The following is a 21,438-nucleotide window of genomic DNA, read 5'->3' as shown; positions in this document are numbered from 1 at the left end:
AGTAGGTCTCACGTGAGACCGTCTTACGGATCACAATCTGTGAGACGGGTCAACCCTACCCATATTCACAATAAAAAGTAATACTCTTAGCATTAAAAGTAATACTTTTTCATGGATTATCCAAATAAAGATCCGTCTCACAAAATACGACCCGTGAGACCGTCTCACACGAGTTTTTGCCTTAAAAAAAATATATGTCCTGTTTAATTTTTTCGAGAATGTCTATTTTTGTAATACTTAATTTTAAATTTTAATTTAATAAATATAGTATTTAACTGGAAATGGAGCGCGATCTCCATCTATCAAAAATTGTTTACCTTTCAGTGTTGTTTTGTTAAGTGTCACAAATCGATTACAACGAAAGACTCCCACTTAATCCTTGCATCTCAATGTTAATCTTAGCTTCAATTGTTGATCTTAGTTCTTTAGCTAATCTTTCAAGTTTTAAGACCATCTCCAATCATGGCACCACATTGGTGCCACCATTGCCATGATTTTTCACTCCAATCCAGCACCAAAACTGGCGCTGGATTGGAGCAGCTCTACAAGTGCTCCACATGTGGCGCAGCCATTTTGTTGCGCCACAATTTTTTTTTATTTTTTTTAGTTTTTAATTTGATTAATTTAATTAATTTAATATAAGTGTTTAATATTTAATTAATTAATATTTTTTGAAATTTTAATTATAAAATTTTTAATATTCTGATTAGAAATTAATTAAGTGTGAAAATTAAAAATAAAAAAACATAGATTAAATTAATAATGCGTTAAAATGATACAAATTACGAACAAAAAACAACAAAAATTACGAAACAATAAACAAACTACGACAACTAACAAACCATAAAATTACGAAACATAAAAAAAATTACGTGTAGTGCAGTGGATTGGAGATGGCCTAAACAAAAATAAATTATCAAATTTAATTATCATTATATTATCAAATTATAAATAATTAACATTATATAAATTATAATATTTAATTATCATTATATTATCAAATTATAAATAATTAACATAAAACAGAAATATTAATATTAAAAAAAAAGAATATTCTATTGTAGTATAAAATGTAGTGCAATGTGGTTGGAGATGATTTTAGTGTAACAACAATGCAGTGCAGAATGTAGTGCAGTGGATTGGAGATGGCCTAAGCTCACAATTTCCAGCGTACTTCAAATCCAATTTATAGCTTTTGATTCATAAAAATCGTTTACAATTCCATTCGTAACGACAAAGTTAAATCGATTGTCATTTGTTGTCTTTCTAGTTCAATTTTACAAAATAATTTTCTAGTTTAGATGCCTATCTGAACATATTATAACAAACGATCAAATAGAGACTCAAATTTACTTGTTTCAAAAGTTAGATTTTACAATATCATTCAAAAATATGAATAAAAGCGCAACTTTATCATTCAATTATTTAATTCTGAAAATTTTATTTTAATTGTTTTATTTTTTTCATGAATTAATTATAATTACTATTTCTAATAGTCACCAAATGGAACTAATGACCAAAAAAATACATAACATAATTTATTACAAACACTTATTATATTTTATGTCTGTATTTTAAATAAATCGAATCGAATACACATGAAGTTGTATTATGTTTAGCGAATTAATTAAGTTTAGTTAGATAATACATTTTGCAATTAATTATATATGTGTATTTGAAAATGAAAAATAAAAATAAAAATAAAAAATAGAGTATTTGGTAATATAAGCCGAAAGATAATTAAGACTAGCTACTTTGCATACGCGGTGTGTGTACAGTTTTTTTATAATTATCTATGGACTAAAGTAAATTTGACAAATTATCGAGGGAGTAAATTGCTATTTCAATCGTTGTAATTTTAAAAACAAAAACAAAAATGTTTTTTGAAATTAAAAAAATAAAGACAAAAAGATAATTTTTGATATGAAATGAAGGTAAAATTGGGAAAACTAAAAATTGACCAATTTTTTTTATCTTAATAATAGTAACAGATATAAGCAGGGACAGGACACGTGTGCGACTTAATGATTAATATATATTCCTTTTCTTCCTTGAATTTTATGAAAAATAGATGAATAGAGAACAGTAAAACTGTGGGTCGAACATATCCTTAACTTGTGATAATATTTTTTGTCCTAAATATTATTAGTATAAATTTGAACATATAAATTTAAACATTTGTTATTTTTAAAATTTTTTATTGAATAAATATAAAATATATATTTTTGCGAGTCCAACGGGTCCAACCCGAATTGGACCGCTAGGTTTGAGGGGCAAGGCGGTGCGACGAGTCCTCAGTTTGGCAAAACCTAGACCCGTTGCCATCCCTAGTCAAGCATAATTTAAGAATACATGTCATAATAATAACATGATATTATCGAGTCTCTGCAAATAAGATTTTACTCATCTCTTACACTAATTATATTGGTACACCAGAGAAAAGGTTGTATCGAAGCCTCGGTACATTATTAATAATAAAAAAAGAGAAATTTTGAATTTTTACTACATGTTGACAGTCTTGATATGGTATATTTGTTTTTTTTTTATTTACAATTTTAATAATTTTTTTCGATTTAGTGCTGACGTTACACCATTGTAATATTGATGTGGTTAGTGTCACATCAGTACTCTGAATTAAAAGATTAAAACCGTTAAAAATTGAAAAAAATAATACTAAAATTTGGAATTTGATAATAATGTACAAGAAAGCTGCAACTAATTCACTAAAAAAAAAGGTTGCGACGGTCAAATCTGTCACTAAAACCATTGCTAAATTAGTTTGCGACGATTTTAACAATGGTTTTTACTGTCCTAACTAAATCAACCATCATTGACTTTTAGCGACGGTTTTTAAAAAATCATCGCAAATTTAGCGACAGATTTATGAAAAACCGTTGCTAAAATAGCGACATATTTTACAAAATTAGCGACATTCATTGAAAAACCCTCGCTAAAATTTCGTAAATCCGTCGCTAAATTTAATATTTATTTTTAAAAAAAATCAAATATTTATTTTATATATCGAATTTTAGTTATAGTGTATTTTAATATTTCACAAATATAATAAATTTTGTTAACCGTGTTTTGAAAAAGAACATTAAACTAATATATATGCAACTAAATCTAATCGAATTGTATATAAAACAAATAAAGTTTGACTGATATTTAAACTAAGAATTGCAATAAAATTGATACACATATGGTGCCTCACTCTCGTCATCGTCGTAACCATCGTGGTCAACGCCATCACCATCACCATCGTCTTGTCCATCATCATCGTCGTCGTCATTGTCATTGCGTGATATGCAGAGATCACAATGTACAAATATACGTACAAAGAGAAACAATAACCCCCGCGAAATGACGATTCGTTGCAGCCAACATGGAAGAATGAGAAATGGTAATTGTATAATTATATAATCACAAAACTTGTTCATAAATCCGCAAATACATTTGTAGTGCCCAAAACTAGTGCATGTAAACCTATGAATAATTATAAAGTTTAATTTAATTAATTTATGATTTAAATGGTGCTTGAAACGTGATTAAATTATTATTAAATGTTTATATACTCAAGTTTAGGTAATTTAAAAATGTTTTTGCGAATTTTTGCATTTCAGACGAATAATCGATATCAGACCAGGGAAAGGAGATCGGAGGCGATTAAGGTGCAGAAATTGCGTGTTATAATTTAAGCCAAGAAAAATTAATTATTTTAAAAGATTCATGAATTTTAGTATTTAAGGACTAAATTCAAAAATAAGATGTTTAAATACCTCCTCTCGAAATAAAATATTTTAACAATTATTTTTATGACTTAATTAATTAAATTAAGTAATATTTAATCAATAATATATAGAATGTAATTAATTGTAGGACTCTTAATAAAAGAATATATATGTTAATTTTGAAATTTTAGTATTTAATCATTTAATTTAAGTAAAATATTTTATAATGATTTTTTATGCCATAATTAATTTAGTTTAGCCATTTTCTAGTAAGAAAAATGCAGCACAATGCCCTCCGATCGCCCACTGCTTTCCCAACGACGATATTCGACGGTTCGAGCATTTAAAAATACAAAAGCATGTCTTAATCATTTCTTTACACATCGATCATGTTATATTACGTACTTTGATACAAATTATGCATGAAAATTCGTTTGGTAAGTGCCAAGATTGAAAGTAAAACAATTTGGATCAATATTTGAAATTTTATTCATTAACTGGTTCGTTTCTTGGCTTTCTTGTTTTGAACCTTCGGTGGATCCCTCTGGCTTATTGCTGCAATGTATGGTTAGATTAGGGAGTGTGTCTAGATGGTGGTAGAAGGTCTAGTAGGGACTGTAACCGAATCTGGAACACCAAGAAGTCGTGGGAAGTCATCCACGCATGACTTGGGGATTGAGGGTCCTAGGATGAGTATCTTTATGGTGGTTCATGCCCTGGAGCGGCAGCTAAGAGGCTGAGCAAAGGAAGCTGCGGCTGTGCAGTTGGGTTCACGTAGAGAAAGTCAGGACTGTGGGGTTTAGGGCAGTTGCTGGACGGGACCAGGGCGTGGGGCAGTGTCTTGGATCGTGCCTTAGGGTCCTAGGGAGGGCCTGGTGGTTTTGGTTCAGGGCTGGGTTGGCTAAGAAAGGTGTCTGGACCAGGAAGCAACCAGCTGCACCAATGGTAGACGGGTTAGGCTAGTCACGGCTCTTGCTTGCTTTGGGGCTCAAGCGTTAGTTCTGAGTTTGAAAAGGGTGGATCATGGTCTTATGTTATGTCTAAGGGTCGAGTTTAGGGCTTGGTTCGGGTTCGGGTTCGGGACGAGTCGGTTTAAGCGTGGAGTCGTTAGAAGCGCATAGGGGTTGTAGCGTGTTTCCTTGGGACAGCTTTGTTTTCTATGGATCGTAGGTTGTTTTAACTTGGTTCGATTATGGTTTGGGGCTCGTTAGGGTCTTGGACAGTAGTAAGGAGGTCGTCTAAGCATTGTTCGAGTCTCGAGTCGTTCGGTAAGTCGTAGGCTATTTTAATTAATTCGGGAGTCGCATGTGTACGTTTGGGCTTTTGTGCTATGGTTATTTAAATTTTAAGGTTATGGCAGCAAGTCCAGGGTGTTCCAACGAAGTCCACAATGTTCGTAAATATGTATCATGTGCAAAATAATTATTTTTTAGTTATGCGATTTGTTTTGTGGCCAAATTATGTTACGGGTTTTGAAGCCGGAGAACGTGTGCGGGGACCTCTCCAACCTCTCCGGAGGATTATGATATGTTAGGGAGCAGAGATCCAGTCCAAGGACTGTGGTGATCCTTGTCGGCACCGTACTGTGGTTCAGTTTGATCAAACGATTTATGTGTATGAGCCATTTGCATTGAACAGAACTCTACGCAAAATTATTTACGTTTATGATTATGCATAACAAGTATGTAAATATGATTTTATGATTTTATGAAATTGTTTATGCAAGAAAGTCGCGTTATACATATTTATGCCTATTATATTTTATGTACAAGCTAATTTTAAATTGCATGGATTTTATTATGTATTACTCGTTATTCATTGTTTACGCATGCTGAGTCATTATACTCACTAGACTTGATCGATGCAGATGGTGTAGTTGAAGAGACGGGAGGTGGTGACCAGTGAGCAGGCTCGGGCCAATGGCAGTACAAACCCGAGGACCTTGTAGTTTAAGCTATATTTTAAACAGATTTTTAACCTATTTACTTCGACTTTTGATTTATTAGGATTGGTGATAAGCAAATTAAATTTATAATTTTGTTAGACTATTTTTAAATTAACTTGGTATTTTTTTTTTGAATTTTAGGATTAATTGGATGTTGGTGATTTATTTTAAATGATGGAGTTTTAATATTAATTTTATTTTAGTACGAGTGCTGACCGTTAATCTATTTTAAGAGATGTAATTTTAATAAATTATTCAATAAAAAATCTTAAAATTTTTCCGCAAATGTTAAAGTATTAGTATTTTAAGATACGGTTCGTCACAACATTCGTATTTTTCTCCTAGAAAATTATTATAATTGATATGCACTAAAAAACCGTCGGCCATTTGTATATTTTTAAATCGATTTAAATATATACAAAGTGTCAATCGAGACTCTAACACTTTTTCTATACCACCAAGTCTCTTGAAAATTTTATTACTTGATTATTGTGTCATGACAAAAACTTGGTGAGACGGTCTCACGGTTCGTATTTGTGAGACGGATCTCTAATTTGGGTCATCCGTGAAAAATTATTAATTTTTATGCTAATAGTATTACTTTTATTGTGAATATGAGTAGGTTTGACCCGTCTTACCGATTAAGATCCGTGATACGGTCTCACATGAAATCCACTCTTGTGTCATTGCGTAAAAATTTGGGATAGATAAGATAATCTGACGGTTATAAAACGAGGTGGCAGTAGAGGGGTGGTCAAAATCAACTGGTTAGGTGGTGCTGATCCTGAACTTGATGTGGCCCGTTGGGCCCAACAATTATATGCTCGTGGGCCCATGATTATCTCCACGTTATTATCAATTTAAAAAATAAAACTAAAATTTACATCAAATAATATTCAACATTTCAAATTGGTTTTTAATTTAATATAATAATATAAATAATGACACACACACCCCTATGAACACACATTCTTACTGTTACTGAGATCAGAAACATTTCCCTACTCAAACCTGTGCTGTCTCCAACAAAAACGCTGTTTGAAAAAGTGAAGAGTTATTTTCTCAGCTGGACCCACTACAAGTTCTACCTCTCATCCACCCAAAACTGGGTATGTGAAGGTTACAGTGGCAGGTGCCCAGACCCATCTCGATCATGCTCTTAAGAAAATTGCCCAGGCTAAGGCCGACTTGGCCTACTATGAAAGTTTGGCTGCTGGCATTACTGTCATGTTGGATATGGATGTTCATGGACAAAAAAAGGGAGATGATCAAACTGGTGGTGCTGGTCCCTCAGGGACCAAAGCTGATGAGAGTGACGAGGATGACGGTGATGATGAAGACGATGAGGATGAGGAGGATGAAGATGAAGACGATGAAGTTTAGAATGTTTTGATGTTCAGAGTTGGCTGAGTTTTTCTTTGCTGAGTTTCTGTTAATGTTTTAATGTTCAAGTTTCTTTTACTATTCCTGTTAGCCCTGTTAGTATGATGTATTATAAACTGTCGCAGGTGTTGCCTCAAGTGCTGACAACAACACTAAATACCCATACCCATACTACCAATATTCTATTCAGGGGGAGAAACTCTAACTCAGGGGGAGTTGGGAGTTGTTTTGGGTCTAACAATGATAAATGGGTTTGATCTCATTTTGTCCAAGAAAGGCAAAAAGAGGGAGATTGAAGGGAAATAATATTTTCGACTTAAATCGATATATTTTATTAAGTTAAATTATTTCCCCGATATATTTTTCCTTGTTGATTTGATTGAGTAAATATTTAAATATGATTTTGCCCTTATTAGATAATTAGATATGAAATTAAATATATTCTGAGAATCTTTATGTGTGATAGTAAATTGATGAGATATGGTATTAGTATTTAAAAAGAGTTTATTCCTAATAAAACTCTTAATTTCCTTGTGTTTTAGGTTTCCTTGTCGAGATAGGATTCCTCATTTATAAATAAGAGGTCAAGCACATTGTGAAGGCTGCTTCAATACTGAATATTCATGCACACGTAGCAGAGATTTGCAGAGCAAAAGTTCTTCTCGAAGTCGTTGCTGTTTTGAAGACTGGTACTCACCGTGTTGCCTTGAATGTTGGGAACATTTGCAGACAACATCCGTAACGACGTTGGCTGAAGATTGTTTTCGTGGCTTCCCTTTTGGCATCACAATTTTGCTTTCTTGATTAAGTTTTTTTATTCTGGTTATTTGTTTTTAGAAAGCATTTGTTTTCTCAACTTGTTGATGAAATTGATTTTAGTGACAATCACTAGTGATAGGTTTTTGTGTAAACGTTTTGTTTTCTAGTGATTAATTTTTACCATAAGGCACCGCACAAGTATTTATACTTGTGCATATTTAATCTTGTCCATTTATTTAGTTTAAGCGAATTTGTGTTACAAAAATATATTTTCCGCTGCATGTTGTCCGAGATGTTGTAATATCTGGCACAACACTTAATTCTGATACAACACAAATTTACTATTTTTACTGTTGTTGATATATTTAGTCAAATCTGTCAAGCAATAATCCTTACAAGTTCAATTATGTCTAATTGAATTTAATCAAACAAAAGCGCATTATTCAAAGATATAATCACAGCTGTCGCCTAAAATCATACATTAAAACCGAATACTATTTCTAGTCGAATTAATCGTGAGTTGATTAATATTTTTGAAGCTAAATTCAATATATTCCATTTCGAGTCAAGATGGAACAACAGACATGCAAATAATTGGTCAAATTAAAAGCACGAAAATTACGCAAATATTAATCAATAACATAAAATTAATTTGTAAATCAAATAATCCGTTGAATGAACAACATCAAAGGTTTGTCCCTATCGTGTTTCCGATCACAAGAAAAAATACTCCATAAATTCGAAACTAGAAGAAAAACTAATATTCAAATTCATGACTAAAAATAAGAAGACAAGAGAGGAGAAAATCTCAGCGATGGTGTGTGAATCTTGCGTGTAAAGCACGTTTTTCCTCTCGTTTCTCCCAAGCCGTCGCCGTCTTCAAAAATCTAAAGTTCTCTTTATTTTTTTCTGAATGAAATCGTTGCCAAAAGTCCCCTTCATGATCTAGGTTTTCTCTTTTTATATCTCTCCACAATCTCTAACAAATCTTCGCCAAATCTGAGTCTGATCTCAAGGGCACGGACCCCGTGCATGCATCAGGGAAGGGGTCTGTCTAGACTCTGCCCAAAATTTATTCCGGAACAGCTGGACACGGACCCCGTGTACAGTTCCGTCTCGGGTTCCGTGTAGACTCTGTAAAATTCACTCTCGGATGCTAATGGACACGGACCCCGTGTACAGATCCGTCTCGAGGTCCGTGTAGACTCTGTCAACATCTTCCCTCGGCTTCTGAGGCACAGACCCTTACACGAGGTCCGTGTATGGGTCCGGGTGTTCTCCTTGTGCTATTTTTCCAGGTATTTCTGACATGGCATTGTGACGCTTGACTTTTCTTTCTTTTCTTCGGCTTTTATCATCTTTTGGTCAAACCTGCAAATAGCAATAATAACACGAATTAAGCGCAAAACTCAGAATAAAAACGCCAGATAAGCACGAATACGACAAAATAAAACCCTTAAAACGCTATATAATTCGTGCTTATCATTATATTAATTAATTAAACTAGATGGACTAGTCAAATTAATTAACTAAGCTCATTAATGTTAATTAAAGAACCCTTAACCTATAATTAAGGAATTATGTTAAGGATTCAATATTTAGAAAGGATGCTACAAACCACGGCCTCCATTAATGCAAATTTTCGAAAACTCTCCTCCACAACACATCTAAATTTTCGGCCAACTCTAAAAGGTTTAGGATTTGAGAACTTTTGATCTCAAACGATAAAAATTGCTCTAAATTTTCGAGTGTAATTTAGAGGAGGAACAAATATTTTAGTCGTGAATTTGATTGAAGAAAGAAAATTTCATGAAGATCGTTCGTAAGAAATACTACAAGTGCTCTTTCCGTAAATCCCGAAATAGTTGGTACAAAGTGATTAATTCACTAAATATATATTCATAAACACCCTATGAATGATTAATTTTATTTAAACTATACGAGTGTCCAAATACGTTATTTGAACGTTAAATTAAAATTTTAAAATTTTCATTGTGTTTTGGACACAGAAAATCAATTTACCAATAGTGGTATCAGAGCCGGGTTCTCTATATCGTATGGTTTAATTTCATGTTGAGTATTTTATTTCTAACCACACAAGAAAATTTTTCAAGAAATTTCCGGAACTGCCAAGAACAGTTACAGGCAGTCACCGTGCACGCACAGTGCGTGCAGATACTTTTTGAAGCGATTGTTATTTTAAGTGTGCATATGTGAGAATATAATAGTGGATACGACGAGGCACTCTCCTAATGCCAATATGGAGGAGGAGACTCAAAAAATATATTAAACCCTAAGGCCATAACCAACTTTTTCGATGACATCTTTTGTTGTTGAGAGGATGAGCAAAAGTTCGGTTTAACCGAATTAACTGATCAAACCTAATTATTTAAAAAATTCACTCTTTATTTTTAAAATTTTTTGTCAAATTGGCTCATTGTTATAAAAAAATCCGGTTTAATCGATTTTTTTAAAAATAAAAGCTAATTTCTTTATAGGGCCACAATATTGTTGGGTTTGGGCTCAGCTTATCCGGTTTAAAAAAAATCACCGTGCAACGCGTCATTTTCCTACTGATTTTGCTCTGGTTTCTTTACTGATTAACATCAAGATCATTAACATCTCAGTTTCTCGCCCCTCTGAGCTTCGCGAAATTGCTGTTGGCTTAGCGATTCTGCAGGGCTTTGCGATTTGCAGGTACTTCGCTGAATCTTTCTGTATACCTGTTGTTTCGTTCAGAGAGTGAGGTGTTGGTTTACTTAGTGGCTGGTGATTTGTTTTACTTCATCTTCTTCGTTCTTCGCTGGTTGATGTAAATGTCGATTGAGCTTATCTCTGGTTTTTTTTTGTGCACACCAAGTGTTTGTTACATTGCCAAAATGAATGGGGATAACAGTACTGTTGTTACAGAAAGCCTACCTACCGAATGTAACAATGAACAAAATGCTACTGGTACTGATAAAGTGAGTGCACACAATACTACTGTAAAGCATGGCTACGTGAATGATGCAACAGCTAATGTGACGAAAAAATCGATCCTCTGTGTTATCTATTTGTTTGATGCATCTTTTGCTCTTGGTAGGTGTCACAGGGGTTATTCACGCAGCAACTTTTTTTCGAGTTTCTCACCCTTGTGCGGCTTGAATCACGCACTGATTCAATCAGCCAACCTTTCAACACTCGTGTTTAATTATTTAGTGGAATATCCAACGCACAAAGCCAAGCAAACCAAGCCAAAATGTGCAGAATGTAAAGCACACAACGAATTACGGGCAATGCCCAACCTTTGCATTCATCCTCATTCAGAATTACAAAAGGAAGCCTAGGTTTGCACACAATGAAGGCTCACACTCGTGAATGCCTTGTGCAACTCAAGGCAAAAGCATATAAACACAATACAATGCAGAAAACCGAAATAAACTGTCTAGGACACCTGTCAAATCTGCATGGAGCCAAGTGTAACTGCCATGCACAACTGCCCTGTCTGCATGCCACTTGTTTCTGAATGTTGCCAAGTGTCTCTAACTCCCAACAACTGCTTCAAACCATCAGAAATTACTGCCATGTGTCCCCAAATCAGCCAACTCGAAATAGCAACTAAGCTCAATATTGCCAACACATTTTCTGCACTAAACACATCCCCACAATGTGCCAACTTGTTCATACACTTAGCCAACTCAATATGCCTAAGTTATGTAGACCATAACTAAGTGTTAGGCATCAACACTTTGCTTCATGGCACTCCGCATTCATGCCATGAAATCGAGCCAACTTTAAGGGTCTAACAAACCACCCCCACTAGAAGAACTCGACGTCCTCGTCGAAACCCCTAGCAAGCTCTTCCTTGTTTCATAATCAGCAATCTCATCTTCAAATTGCCACAAATTAACATTTCGGATCCAAGTAGCATCTGCCTCAGAATCGCCCACCCACTGGACTAAGTAATCAACTCTTCGATTCTTCTTACTTTGACCCAAAACTCTGTCATCCAGAATTCGTTCAACTTTTCGATCAAACTCATACCGAACAACTGGCGGTGCACGACTTGTCTGCACTCTAGTCTGATCTTCCTGAAACTTCTTCAGAAAACTCACATGAAAAGTTGGATGAATCTTCAACCTATCAGGCAGCTTCAACCTGTAGGCAACTTTCCCCACTTTAGTCATAACTTCGAAGGGACCATCATACCGAGGAACCAACCCACGATGCACCGTCTTTGCACTGATTTTCTTCCAAATTTGAGGAGTTAACTTCAAAAGAACTCGCTCACCAACCTGGAATTCAACATCCCTTCGACCTTTGTCCGCTTACTTCTTCATTCTGCGTTGGGCTTTGGCCAAGCTATCCTTTGCCTCATCCAACAACTCTTGCTTTGCTCTTGCAAACCCATAAGCAGCAGGACAATCACCCCCACTTTTCTGCAAAGCAACTTCATGAGGTGTTGTTGGTTGAAAGCTATACAACAACTCAAAGGGACTCAAACCAGTAGCCGATGACTTGTGCAAATTATATGAGAATTGTGCAACGTCAAGCAAATCTGCCGAATTACGCTGACTTGCTGTCACATAATGCCTCATGTATTCCTCCAACAACTGATTCATTCTCTCAGTCTGCCCATCAGTTTGAGGATGATTGGCAGTAGAGAATTTCAACTCCGAACCCATCATGTTGAACAAAGCAGTCCAGAACCTTCCCGTGAACCTTGTGTCCCTATCACTCACAATATCTTGCGGAACACCAAAGTATTTGATAACATTCTTGAAAAACAACTCGGCAGTAAGTTCAGCGGAGCATACCTTTGGAGCACCGATGAATACTGCATACTTTGTAAAGCGATCCACCACAACGAGAATGGAAGCCAAACCATTCACTTTTGGAAAGCCAAGAATGAAATCCATAGAGACGGACTGCCACGGCCGCTCGGGGATAGGCAATGGTTGCAACAATCCTGCTTCTTTCAATCTTTCTGTCTTGTCCAGTTGACAAACAAGACAAGTTTTGACATAATGTTCCACATCTTCTTCCATCTTTGGCCAATAATAGGTCCGAGACAACAAGGCCAACATTCGAGCAACACCTGGGTGACCAGCCCATTGCGGATCATGTGTTTCTCGAAGTAATCCCTTTCGAAGAGGGCCGCTTGGAACATAAGCCCTATTTCCCTTGGCAAACAGAAGCTCATCTTCGATCCAGTACTTACGAATCTCTCCATTCCGCACTTGATCAATCAACTTCTGATACACTTTGTCAAGAGGAGATGCCTCACGAATTCTGCCCAAGAAATCCGACTCAATCACTGTCAATGCTGCTACATAGTCATGTACAGATTTTCGACTAAGAGCATCAGCAACTTCATTATGCTTCCCGGCCTTGTGAACCAACTGAAAATCGAACTCACTTAGGAATTCTTGCCAGCGTGCTTGTTTAAGAGTCAACTTCTTTTGAGTCTGAAAATAAGTGTTGGCCACATTGTCTGTGATTACAACAAACTTTGTGCCAAGCAAATAATGTCTCCATACCTCCAAACAATGCACTACTGCCATCATTTCTTTTTCATGAGTCGAGTACCTCACCTCGGCATCCTTCAGTTTCCGACTTTCAAAGGCAATGGGGTGTCGTTCTTGCATAAGAACTCCACCCAAGGCACGGTCCGATGCATCTGTAAACACTTCAAATGGCTTGTCAAACTCAGGCAATCTCAGCACGGGTTCTGACACAATGGCCTTCTTGAGAGTTTCAAATGCCTCCACACACTGAACCGACCAAACATATTTGTTGTCTTTCCTCAATAAGTCAGTCAATGGTCCAACAATCCGAGAATACCCCATAATGAATCTCCTGTAGTAATTGGTTAAGCCCAAGAAGGACCTTAACTCAGATTCTTTCGTCGGGACAGACCAATCAACAATCGCTTGCACCTTCTTTTTATCCATGTGAACCTTTCCATGGCTTATCACATGTCCAAGGAAAGTAATCTGATTACTACAGAATTCACACTTCTCCTTTTTCACATACAACTCGTATTCTCTAAGGCGGGAGAATACATCAGTCAAATGCATCAAGTGATCTTCCAAAGACTCACTATATACCACGATGTCATCCAAATACACAACCACAAAACGATCCAAGTACTCAAACAGTACATCATTCATCAAGTTGCAAAACGTTGCCGGGGCGTTTGTAAGACCGAAAGGCATCACAAGAAATTCGTAAGAACCGTACCTTGTGACACAAGTGGTCTTTGCCTCATCTCCTTCAGCAATTCTCACTTGCCAATAACCCGATCTTAGATCGATCTTCGTGAAGTATCTCGCCTTTGACAGCTTGTCAAATAAATCTAGGACATTTGGAATAGGGTATTTATTTTTGATAGTAACCTTATTCAAAGCCCTATAATCGATGCACATCCTTAGCGTCCCATCCTGTTTCTTTTGGAACAGCACCGGTGATCCGAAAGGAGCCTTAGATGGTTGAATCATCCCACAATCCAACAACTCTGTCAATTGTTTCCTCAGCTCAACAAGTTCCGAGGGACTCATTCGGTACGGAGCCTTTGCAGGCACCACTGCACACGGTTCCAATTCGATCTTATGATCAACAACACGTCGGGGTGGCAAGGACCTTGGCAACTCCACAGGCATTATGTCATGGAATTGCTCAAGTAAAACAGCAACTGCATCGGGCACTTCTTGGTACACATCGGGCTTAATTTCGACCATGGCTGCAACATAGGTAACATCACCATGTTTCAAGCCCTTCTCAATTTGAATGGCCGAAATCAGACCTGCCTTCCTTCCGGAGACTGTAGTCACATCATACACCCCTTTCACGAAAGAAGGATTATTGACATCAGCAATCAATAATCCACCCAAGTGTGGCATCACTGCAACTTGAGCTGCAACCAAGAATTCATTGCCTAGAATGACATCAAAGTCATCAAGAGGAACAGCCATCAAACCGCACTGTCCGGACCAACTCCCCACCTTAAGTTCCACATTGGTCACCCCCTTGATTGGCTTTGCTTCAGAATTCACTGCCTTTATTTGACTCGTGTGTTGGGCAAGTTTCAAACCCAACGACTGAACTTCCCTTTCAGCAACAAAGTTATGTGTTGCACCTGTGTCCACCATGGTCATAATCTCACGACCATTGATGAGGGCTTTCACATACATTAAGCCCTTAGACTGAGACGAATTAGCATGTAGAGCGCCCAACCATTGTAAAGGATTCACCAACGAAGGACCATCATCTTTCTGCACCTTCTCCTCTTCGGCCACCAATGCAGATAGTTTCTCCTTCTTTGGACAATCTCGCATTCGGTGGTCACCATTGCATATGAAGCATCCACGCTTTGTTTTATCAAAGACATAAGTTTCCTTGGTCTCTTTGGTGATGCTTTCACCACCTTTCTTGCCCTTATTTTTCCTAAATTTGTCAGATTTGACAAACTTAGGCCTGCCTTTGTCTTTCGCATCATTTCGCTTCGGGACAGCATCACTAGTACCAATAGCTTTGAAATCGACCAACCTATCGGCAGCAGCAATGGCGGATGGCAAATCCTTGACTCCTTGCCTTCGCAATTCAGCTTGAGCCCAAGGTTGCAATCCCGCGAGGAAATTGAAGAGTTTGTCTTCCTCGGACATATCCCTCACATCCAACATCAAAGAACTGAAATCCTTCACATAATCCCGAGTAGTTCCAGAATGCTTCAATTTTCGAAGTGACTCCCTAGCAAGCCACGAAGTATTGCTAGGCAGGAACTGCTCTTTCAATTCTCGTTTTAGGGTCTCCCATGTCTCAATCTTGTCACGGTTTGCACTAGCATCATCAGATAGACGAGCCCGCCACCATAACTTTGCATCCTCGATCAAATACATGCTTGTGATCGATACTTTCTCTTCATCAGGGACTTTGGCAGCCTGGAAATAAGTTTCCATGTCCCACAGAAAGTTTTCCAACTCTTTGGCACTGCGTTTTCCACCAAATGGCTTAGGATCAGGGACTTTGAACTTTGTTGAAGCAGATGAATGCCCGGTCGTTCCAGCACCAACGGCCTTCTTCAACAAATTCAACTCAAGTTCGAATCCATCACATCTAGATTCGAGATCTTCTCCAACAGACACCATTCTTCGTTCCACAAATTCCGTCAGATCCGCAATGCTACCAACATTTGAGTCTGCAATAGCATGCAATCCTTCAACTTGCTGGTAAAGCGTCTCAGTGGGTGATCCGGTTGGAACACCAAGGAGCCCTTCGATCCTTCGCATTCTAGTTTCAAGTTCTAGAATACGATCCCGCGCCGAAGTATTGTTCGTTCCCGAAGTGCTAGACGAATCTGCCATGATTTGGTCGTCTGCAACTTCAACAAATTCGAGCAAACCTGGCTCTGATACCAACTGTCACAGGGGTTATTCACGCAGCAACTTTTTTTCGAGTTTCTCACCCTTGTGCGGCTTGAATCACGCACTGATTCAATCAGCCAACCTTTCAACACTCGTGTTTAATTATTTAGTGGAATATCCAACGCACAAAGCCAAGCAAACCAAGCCAAAACGTGCAGAATGTAAAGCACACAACGAATTACGGGCAATGCCCAACCTTTGCATTCATCCTCATTCAGAATTACAAAAGGAAGCCTAGGTTTGCACACAATGAAGGCTCACACTCGTGAATGCCTTGTGCAACTCAAGGCAAAAGCATATAAACACAATACAATGCAGAAAACCGAAATAAACTGTTTAGGACACCTGTCAAATCTGCATGGAGCCCAGTGTAACTGCCATGCACAACTGCCCTGTCACCATGCCACTTGTTTCTGAATGTTGCCAAGTGTCTCTAACTCCCAACAACTGCTTCAAACCATCAGAAATGACTGCCATGTGTCCCCAAATCAGCCAACTCGAAATAGCAACTAAACTCAATATTGCCAACACATTTTCTGCACCAAACACATCCCCACAATGTGCCAACTTGTTCATACACTTAGCCAACTCAATATGCCTAAGTTATGTAGACCATAACCAAGTGTTAGGCATCAACACTTTGCTTCATGGCACTCCGCATTCATGCCATGAAATCGAGCCAACTTTAAGGGTCTAACAGTAGGCAACTCCGACGAGTAAATCGACAACACAACAAAGGACACAGGTTCTCTCTCTCTCTTTTTCCATTTCTTATCTTCAATTTTTGCTGGAACTACCTTGAACCCAACTCTTCAGCTAGAATGGCTATAGCGATCGAAAATTCCTCTCAGCCTGTATATGAGCGAGCCTCGCAATCAAATTTTGTGCTAGAGGTAGCTCGAAAAAAACAAATAATTATTATGTGCAGGTTCTTTTCTAGATTTCGGAGGCCAGAGGCGTTCTTGTGATGTTTTTCATGTTTTTAGGTTTGCAATTTCAACAAACTAAATTCCATTCATCTTTACTTCTGCTCGGGATATCATATTTTACGTGCCAATTGAAATCATTTTACAGTGTTTTTCCCCATTTTCACCGTTTCTTCACGTGTAATGATAGTTGTTGGTATTGACTTGTTGAGCATTTATTGTTTTTTCCTTGATCGATAATTGGTTGTTAGATTAGCTTAAATTAAAGGGGTTAAAAAACATAATTTCAAATCGCATTAATTCATTCCTTCCAACGCTCAAAGATTTGGGGAACTTGCAATGAGATCTGTGTTCTGGTTTTGCTTTGTGCTTCTGTATATTTCCGTGTCAAAAACAGAATTTTCAGTGTTTTCTCAAAGAAGGTTTTTCTTTTTCCAAATCTTGCCCGTAATATTTTACTCATGTAAAAGATGATATTTGATCCGAAAACACTTTCCCTACGCAAGCTACAGCGAAAATGGTGTTCCAAAATGTGAAGAGATATTTTTTGAGCGATGGATTTAGCAAGACTGTTGTCTTCGTTGCGTCATCGACTTGTTATGCCTGCTTGGGGATTACAGTGTTGGATAATACTCGCGAGCACTCGCTGGAAAAAATCAGCGAAATTGCTGACAATGTGGTAAGTTTAGAAATATGATTTTAATAATTATTTGGTTTGTTCGAATAATCATAGCTAATATTATGTTTTTCTTCTAGAAAAAGCTTGCTGGAGGAGGTTATGAAGATGGAGCTGAGAAGAGTTAGCGTAAGTTTTGTTCGATTCCTTTAATGATAGTTGGAAGTTGTTATTTTTGAGATTTGGATTTCAATACTTGGTAACTGATAGTCTTGCACTATTCATCAAACTTCTTTGAACAAAACTAGCCCATTATCCATTCTAAGGGCCTTTAGTTTGTTTCCAGTTTGGTTTTCTAGAATATAAGTCACTTCTTAGACTTTTCTAGTCATTCTTGTGTTTCAATGTATCCTAGAGTAATCATCCATCAATGTCAAGAAAATACCTTGCTCTTCCATTTGAGGCCACTTTGGAGGGCCCCCGCCCCCCAAAGATTTGAATGCACATAGTCCAAAATTCTTCGTGAGTTGTGTTTGCCCTTACTGAATTTAATCCCCGTCGCCTTGTCCTTAACACAATGTTCGCAGAAATCAACATTTGTGAGATGTTCTTTTCCCAGCAGCCCTTGCTTATGAAGCTCCATAAGTCCTGTTTTTACTTGTGTGCTAATCTCTGGTGCCAAAACTTGGTTTGTTCCAGATGTTTTTCTGCCAAGCACGTATGATTTTGGCAGAGAATTTAGGAGGATAATTGCTTTATCTTCATCATCAATCTTCACTCTTATGTTCTCAAGATCGAGTGTCAACTTGTTAAAGTCATCTAGATTGTCTCTGATGGATTTGGATTCCAGCATCTTGAAACCAAAGAATTTTCCCTTTAGGTTGATTCTGTCTTGACGGGATTTCTTCATGTAAAGTTCTTCAAGTCTCTTCCATAGGCCAGCATCGGTGGATTCTGAAGAAACCTCACGTAGAACCTTGTCATCGAGATGCAGGGTGATTGTGCTAAGAGTCATTTCCATCGCTTCGAAGTTCTGATCCTGCGAGAGTGGCTAGTAAACATTTCAGCCCTCCCAAAGCCTTTGCAACCTTTTGCTGTACCAAGATTGCATACTACGCCTTCGTCACAGGGAAAAATCACCTTTACCATCAACCGCTCCACCTCAATCTTGGCGGCCATATCCAGAAGTTTGATCTCCTGTTTCTCTTAAACTTGTCTCTGATGCCAACTGTTGTGATTTAATATCCCAAGTTCAAACTTTCAAGAACAGATAATATTATGCACAAGAATAATAACAGTAATGCAAGAAGACTCAAGAAAGACCGATATTCACGGTTCGAGAAATTAATCTGCATCCACGGAGGGAATCACTACTATGAAATTTCCAATATCCAAGAGTTTACAGATCACTCATACAATTCACTCTTGATTGCATCTTCCTCTGTTTCACAAGAACAATCACTCTTGAATTGATATGACAAAATGTTCTTCTCTCGCACTCTTCTGTACTCCACCAATTGTATCTCTTCTTAGGGCTTTTGAAAGGAGTTCTCACATATCTAGATTATTGATACTGGGAGTGGCTTTCAGTATTTAGTCATCCCTATAGTCCCCTGCCTTTGACCTTTTTATGTCTTCAACCGACAGTGCATTCTGAAGTGGACTTGAGAGATTAACTAACTGATCTCTCTTTTATTTAAAGTTTGGATAGCCTTTTAACAATGGAGTTGGATTATATGACATTAGTTTTACAAATCCAAATTCAAATATGACTAGTTTAATTTTGCAGGAAAAAATTCTCTATACCTCAAGAAAACAGCTCTAGGAACTTGAAGTCATCAATTAACATTTCACATTTTCTCAAGCTTAAGTTTCCTTGCATTAGAAAGGTTTCTTAAGTTCCGTTTCTAACTTGCAGGGGCGATACGGCACAAGAAGCACCTCTGCGGTAGTTCTGAAAACAAGAGGTGAAGTATGCGTTTATGAAAAGTATTTAGATGAATATATGCATCACAACAAAACAGGCAACACAGTAGTGTGAATCAAGTGACATAAATTTCTTACTTTCAATTCTGATATTTTTGTAGTAAAAAACACTTGGTAGACTTGAAACTTTGTCGTGGTAAAACATCCTAATTACTTGTTTCCGATTTTGCTTCTCTCTTTTATGTTCCTTGTCTTTTATTTTTATTCACAATTTAAACTTTTTGAAATTTCTGAAGGGGCGATGCTATTTTATTACATGACAAATGCATTATTCGTTTTTGGTTTGGAAATATTTTTGTTTGTCCTAAACCAAATGACACCAGTGTTTTCATTATCATCCCAAAATTTTGAGGATACGTGGTCTCCCTCTCGCTCATTAAATAAATTAGTATTTTAAGCACACGATGAGTGAATATGGAAAAAGAAAATGTAAAAAGTTTCAAAATTAGTTAAAATAAAATTATATAGATTATTAGGTTTTTCAAAAAAATATTGTGCTGATAAATTTATGATACTGCTATTTTTTCTTGAATAGTGAATGTTAAATAAAATTAAGGTAAATTTAACATTAAATAAAATAATGGATCATGATAGTAAAAAGGTCTAAATTTAATAGATAGTAAGTATAGATCTCTAACCATGTAATGATTTATGTTACAATTACATTTTATCCTCAATTTTTTGTTCTGGTCATTCTTATTTCATGAAATATCAAAACTCTAGTTATTTATACTGGAATATTTGATCATCAAATATTATATTTAAAATTTTATTTCATTATATGTTATTATTTTTATAAGAGCAGTATTTTTTTAAAAAAAGTTAATGTATATGATATCATAAGTATTGTTAGTTATAATATCTCACACTTAGTAATATAATAATATAATGTATAACATAATAAGATGATTATATATTTCTCCGAAAATATTAGAAATATTTGGGTGACCAAAATAATAAAATCTAAGGAACTATATTTTTGCCAAAATAACCAGTGACCCATAGACATGAATGTTGCCCTTGCATGCTTTGCTGTACAGTGAGATGTCAATGTCCAATGCGTGGCATCAGAAGGAACAGAACGCGCAAATGCTACATACCCGTCTCTCGATCTTGGGAATTCAGTTTCTTTCAAATTTGAGGACCATAAAGGACGTGTGCATCGATTTAATTTTGGTGAGTTTTATCGGCGACATAGGTTCGATGCAACTGAACACCTCATGATTCTTGCTCTATCATATGATTGCATATCTTTTACTTGGTATGATATTTACTGTATAAACCCAAAATTGTTTTTCAAAATCAGTTTTTAAAGCCGGAATGTTAGTACTACAACAGCAGTATCAAGTGTTGGTGGTGCATTGAGTTTTTGGTTGTGTAACAAATGAGACGAAAAATATTTAAAACATGTCGAAGTTGCTGTGCAACAAGAACTCGCATTGTGCTCTATGAGAAGGTTGATGTGGTTTAAATATATAGCTGTTGATTTTTTTTTTCTTTTTTCGTTATGTTAGGCGGTGGGCTCCAATTTTTGGTCGACTCAGTCTTTTTGTTATCAAGTTTCATAAAAAAAAGTGATCCCTTTTGATGTTCCATGTTCGATGTTCGGATTCCCTCCTCATTCAGGCTTTGAGAATTTATGTGAGCTTGTTTCTGCTGTTATGCAAAGGGTGGGTGCATCAAACGATCAGAT

The 21,438-nt window shown here is 36.6% G+C and overlaps 1 long non-coding RNA gene across 6 annotated transcripts; it reads left to right on the top strand.

The window, feature by feature from the left end:
* Positions 1–10,321: 10,321 nt before the first annotated feature.
* Positions 10,322–19,927, top strand: LOC140807085 (uncharacterized). 6 transcript variants are annotated; one of them, XR_012112624.1, is made up of 6 exons: positions 10,322–10,512; positions 10,726–10,897; positions 16,921–16,962; positions 17,650–17,822; positions 17,900–17,948; positions 19,678–19,927. It is a non-coding gene; the product is annotated as an uncharacterized lncRNA (long non-coding RNA). The 6 variants fall into 6 exon arrangements; XR_012112623.1 differs by having other exon boundaries at positions 10,323–10,512; positions 17,656–17,822; XR_012112625.1 differs by lacking the exon at positions 10,726–10,897 and having other exon boundaries at positions 10,333–10,512.
* The last annotated feature ends 1,511 nt before the right edge of the window (positions 19,928–21,438 follow it).

Source organism: Primulina eburnea, chromosome 12, assembly GCF_022965805.1.
Source record: "Primulina eburnea isolate SZY01 chromosome 12, ASM2296580v1, whole genome shotgun sequence".
NCBI lineage: Eukaryota > Viridiplantae > Streptophyta > Magnoliopsida > Lamiales > Gesneriaceae > Primulina > Primulina eburnea.
Note: the sequence above shows the minus strand (reverse complement) of the source record. Positions and strands in the feature narration are given on the sequence as shown.